This window comes from Haliotis asinina, chromosome 11 (genome assembly GCF_037392515.1).
Source record: "Haliotis asinina isolate JCU_RB_2024 chromosome 11, JCU_Hal_asi_v2, whole genome shotgun sequence".
In the NCBI taxonomy this organism is placed as follows: domain Eukaryota; kingdom Metazoa; phylum Mollusca; class Gastropoda; order Lepetellida; family Haliotidae; genus Haliotis; species Haliotis asinina.
In genome coordinates this window covers 22660737-22666852 of record NC_090290.1, presented here as the reverse complement: position 1 = coordinate 22666852, position 6116 = coordinate 22660737, and the positions used below count along the sequence as shown (strand labels likewise).

The following is a 6116-nucleotide window of genomic DNA, read 5'->3' as shown; positions in this document are numbered from 1 at the left end:
CTCTCTCTCTCTCTCTCTCTCTCTCTCTAAATATATATATATTTAGAGAGAGAGAGAGAGAGAGAGAGAGAGATACACATATATATATGCTTAGGTTGAAGATGAATTTCTCCACTAAGTTGGAAACCAACTGCAAACTAAATACAGTTGAATGGCATGAGGATCATGATCAAATTGCTAAAAAGCATGTGCAAATATTGATCACGTGAACAGCTTTGCCCAGGAATATTTCTGTCATAAATGACAAATGCCGGTTCATCAAACATGTATGCAACCTTAACAGACTTACGACGTGTGGTATCCAACCTGGATCTCATGTGTGACAAGCGAACACCGTAACCGCTGGGCAAATGACCACAGCCGCGTTTGTGGGAGTTAAATAACCTTGACATTCAAATATAAATTTGAGGGGTTTTTTTTGTCTGTTCTGAAATGTGTTTTGAGTGAATACATTGCAGAAGATACAACTATAGCAAAAAGGCTAATACATGCATAAGGCATATTATCAAATTCTGATTAATTACACCAGCATCATTGATTATTTTCAACGATCAGATGTCAGACAAAATGGGAACATAACAGTCTTTTCTGCCAGCGTGTTTTCAAGTTGTCACATTGATCATAAATACGTTTACATTTTCAATAGAAATGCATACCGGGTGTCGTTTATTTGATCATGGGACCTAACGATTTGCATAATCAATCTATTAACTAAACGTGCATCAATAAATTGGCAGCTGGTACATAATCTGAAATCGATGAGTTCTCCGTGATGTTCAAAATCTTAATGAGTAAACATGAAATGCGTCCATACATCCGTAAAGCAGGCCAAACCGCAAAAAGGGAAAGGAAAGGAGAAAAATTGGAAATTTCTTAGTTTGGCTGATAACAACCACCCAACCGTGTGGACACCAAGCACACCAACATTAAATGAGAGAGTAGGTATGGTTTTACGCAACCTTTAGCACTTCATCTATTCATCACGGCAGGGGCCCAGAAACGGATCCACAAATTGTAGCCATGCAGGGAGCGAACCTGTCTCTTCGCCGTAACAAGCGAACGCCTAGACACAAAACTGAACTCAACGTGCAATATTAATTGTTTTGGCTAAGAAAATGATGGGATTCCATTTGCCTGCCATCCTGTTGTACTGAACATTATACTCGAAAGTGCATCCAGGAGGTGGTTTAGATAGTATAAAGATCTGGGCTGTCGTCCCCCACACCGGTAAAACAGACTTGCTACACTCAGGGAAACTTTCACGCCACTATGTGACGCATGAAATTCTTCAGACACACGTAATTTACATTGTGCAACAAGCAAACACCATTTTTTCAACAGTACAACGCCTGATCTCAGACGGCAAAACTGACCCCGGCCTTTTTCAGGCATCCATGTACTGACACTGTCTCCAGATATAAACGCTATCGAACATTTAAGTGGTGTTCTAGGTAAACGTCTGCTACAGTCACAGAACCACTGAAAGAGTGAGTGATCATTCCCGAGATCGTAATCTGATTGGTTTCCAGGGGCGACGCTGCCAGAACAGCTGATCTTCACCTTGACATTGCATTGTTTCATGACTGTCATGATGAACATCGGTCAGTGACAACTGCTTGTGTCAGATTTCAGCAGTTTATCATGATCTGTTGAATATTATTACATTATAAAGTGGAAGCTGTCTAAACCGGCAGTCATATAGACAGTCATAAACAATAATCCAGTTTAGACAGAATGCCGGATCGTAGAGCTTATGATAAAAGTCACGGACACGGACGAGATTATATACCGGTGTTGACAACTTACCGGGCTGGACAGATGCCGGTTATAACAGCTTCCACTGTATAATGAATGCCTCTGAAACCACATACACGTTTCCTGTTAGTATTTTGTGCTTCGTTTTCTTTGCATGACCACAGAGTAAAATGGGAACCTATTGTAAACTGGCTTCAAAAATGCTTGAATTCCACGTACAGTGCATCCACAGGCGGATCCACAGGGTTGTGCACACACATATTGACACACTGACTCACTCTCACTCACTCTCTCTCTCTCTCTCGCACACACACACACACACATTGACACAGGCGTTCACACTCACACACACTAACATACACATGCTAATACACACAAACACACTGAACTGACACATCCCTTTGCAAAACGATGTATCCTCCCGTGCAATGATAGCTCGACGGTTAATTCACGCGGTGACCTCTGAACATCGACGATACCACTGGAAGTGATGGATACTATTCGTCACCTATACAACGTTATGAGAGTGTGTTTCTGTAATTTGTATTATCATTGATTAAGTGATAGTTATTCACAGGGTCACAGTGTTTAGAGTTATGTGTGTGGATTATGGGTCACTTTTCATATCATATACGTATAAAGGCAGTAATATTTTTATAGCGCTCCAGTTATACCTGCCTTGGAAATCTATTGTTTACTTCCTGTTCGTGAACGTTCTGACTGAATACTGATAGAGCCACAATTTGGTCGGATGTTCCCGACACTGTAAAACCAAGATTCTGGTGAGTTAACATTTCATATTTGTGACCCCCTACTTTAGACTTGTGACTAAGTTGCATTGTACTAGAAATCTGTATTGTGATTCTTTGTAACTTGCTCAGTGTTTGCTTAATATATCATTGAATATTTTAGACTTGTGTTTGTTATATTTTGGTGATTCAAAGGATTAGTACGGAACCGTAGAGTTTAAATATCGGATGAGAAAAAAATACCAACAGGAAGGCGTGGACACGTTAACAAGTTAACCAGTAGAATTGCAGTTTTAGTCAGCCATTTTTTAGTTATCAACTTGATCATAATATCAATCTAGACCTTCGGAGTGATGTTATATCACATCATTTCCATCTAGGAATCAGTTATAAGGATACTGCGTACATTCTGTATAACATCTATGGATTCAAACTAAGTGTGGACTCCACGCCTGTGTTTGTAGGTTTTCAAGAAAGCTAATATGGGTCAAGGTTAACAATACCAACAACAACCCAAAGATAATTAGTGGATACTTTTAGAGGTTGTCCACGCATTGTAAGGGCTGAGCCTGGTTCCACAAATGTCCGAGAGTATCAACAATATCTTGTATCAACAATATCTTAGACGTGACAATACGGACCCACAAGCCAGAGAATGCTTCATTGATGGTTCAAGCACATTACATCAAAGAACTGGTGGTCATTTCAAAGAAAGGAATGTACACAGTTTTGGACTGAGATGTTCAAAGATCTAGAGGTAAACTGTAAACATATTTCAGGAGAGATTTCTTGGACAAAACCTTGATCCAGTTTTGTTTCATAGCTATTGTTCAGGTACACTTTATTGTACAATGTCTTTGAAGTAGAACTGTTCGTGCATACTGTAACGAGTTCATACATGTAAACCTTCTTCGACATATATTTTATAATTTTCTTTACTAAGAACTATGTTACCGTTACCTGTATATTTGCTGATTTTTCACTTCATGACAGATCTGTTTGAAACTATTGTTTAACATTAACATTTTTAGGATAATCTGGATTCCGTGGCTGCCTTCTGGGACAACCATTGCATTAGTCTCTCCAGAAACAACGTTGCCAGTAGTCATCCAGAGCAAATGTACAGTGGCCCTGCTCTATGGGAACTGAAGATCAGCCCTGTGTTGTGTTCGACGAAGACGTGTCTACGTGCCTTGAGGAAGCCGTGCTTCGCTCAACAATTCGTTATGACGAAGACGTTTATGAAATGTAATAAAATCATGGGGAGACACAACCTACAACCGACAACGAATGTTCAAGAAGCACCTGATCTGCATTGACATCTCCGACAAGAAATCTATGACTTCCTGTCTTAAAGTGTTATATAGTTATGCTGTATGATCCTACCACAGGCAAGTCGTTGCCTCCTTCCACTGGGAACGTGTTCTTATTGGTGGCCATGATGTATTAATCAATGTGGCTATGTCAGAAATAGACCGTGTTCCAAACTTTACGTTAATATATTGTATTCACTCTTGATCTGATGCTTCACAAGAAGTAAAACACATGTGAACTAAAACTTCCAGATCTTCGCACTTATGGCAAATGTTTTCTGATACAAGAGCCGAAAACCCTGTACTAAATGCACGTGCATACAAACAAAGCATAAGCTTAGTTTATTTGTTTAGTACAAGAATGGCAGAATGTCTGAATTACACCAAGCACGTCATTCGTGAAATGGTTTAATTCTGTAGTGACAGTCCTTTGTTGAATTACAGTCCCTGGTGGTAATAACTAAAGATCATCAGCTGACTATTTGCTATGATAATACCTTTTATATCAGTAACGCAAATTGTGTTCTTTGAACGTTGTATTCCAAAACGTCAGTCTAGGCTGATACCTGGAATAAATGAATGTTCACAAATTAACATGACAATTGACAAAATTTACCCTCTTAACTGATAGGTCTTTGTTATTCTGCACGAGCTTTTTTAAAATGACTGCAAATTCAATACAATACTTTAAGGTACTACAATGCTAACGAAAAGGCGACTAAGCTTGTCGTAAGAGGCGACTAACGGGAGCTGATGGTCAGACTCGCTGACTTGGTTGACACATGTCATCGGTTCCCAATTGCGCAGATCGATGCTCGTGTTGTTGATCACTTGATTGTCTGGTCCAGACTCGATTATTTACAGACCACCACCACATATCTGGCATATTGCTGAGTGCGGCGTAAAACTAAACTCACTCACTCGTGACAACGATCTGACCTTTGCGCATGACATTTGAGAATCGATCGACGTCCCGATATAATAACAACAGGGGCCTAGCAACCCGAGCCAGCGACTTATTTGAATGCTGGCCCATGAAGGTCCCGGGGTAAAATAGGCCTTCAGCAACCGATGCTTGCCATGAAAGGCGACTATGCTTGTCGTAAGAGGCGACTAACGGGATCGGGTGGTCAGACTCGCTGACTTGGTTGACACATGTCATCGGTTCCCAGTTGTTTAGATAGATGTTCATGCTGTTGATCACTGGATTGTCTGCTCCAGACTCGATTGTATACAGACCGCCGCTTTATGGCTGGAATATCGCTAAGTGCGGCGGAAAACAACAATCCACCCAACCCATCATATTAAGGTATCACGTTACGGACTAGGATGTTTTTTATTATTATTAACACTGACACAGACATCCATTCACAGTCAGATGCACTCACATCCTTCACAAACCATAGAAAGGCTTAACATGGGTACCTCAAAGCTTACCCGTAAGTATAGTTAACAACGGCTGTGATAATTTCATCAAGATAGCTGAACTTCTTAAATCGACATTAGCCAATTCATGGTACACCATTCGCTTTGTACAGAACCTAGCTCGTTGGATATTGCAATTTGCAATATTTCTTTCAATGGCTTACCTGTTGTTGTTATGCTTAAGGGGAATAAAAATAGGATAAACAACGTGTAAATTTAACATGTGAAGATGGCACTCGGTACTATCATCAGCTAATGGCGAATTCAACAAAACCGTTTTACAGTGGGAAATATATCTTACACGCATTTATTGGACAAATATAATTAGGGATATAGGCAAAGTTTGAAATTATGAATAATGATGAATTATTCAATGATAAACTGATAAAATATCATAAAAATACCAATATCCCTAACTTATTTTGTCCCATATCTCACACAAATTGACAGTACACTAATGAAGCCGTTTTGCAGTATATCTTACACAAACTGACAGCACAGTAATGAAGTAAACCTTATTATGATTTATATGTGGTTGACACCTGTTAATCATCGATATTGATATGACATAAGCAGTAGCTTTTGATTAGCAGATGTCGTCTTTGGCTAAATGGCAGTCTATCCGAAAATGAATGTCAACTGTATAGGTGAAGTTTGGACAAACGCTTAAACGTGATTTCGATAGAAACAAACTGTTACAGTGGAAAATTTAGAAAATGTTCAACCGCCTCGCGATTCATCTGTTAAACCTCCCTCTGCCTGTACCTCGGGTTCAAAATAGGGATTATAATGTAGAGATTATAAGTATAAACGTGTCCACAGCTTGGAGATTAGTGTGCACGTTCTGTATGTTAGGCTCTGTTTCACATCTCCC

The 6116-nt window shown here is 39.6% G+C and overlaps 1 protein-coding gene across 1 annotated transcript in view; it reads right to left on the bottom strand.

The window, feature by feature from the left end:
- Nucleotides 1–6116, bottom strand: part of LOC137256533 (RISC-loading complex subunit tarbp2-like) — a 582560-nt gene that overhangs the window by 527378 nt on the left and 49066 nt on the right. The window lies entirely within an intron of this gene.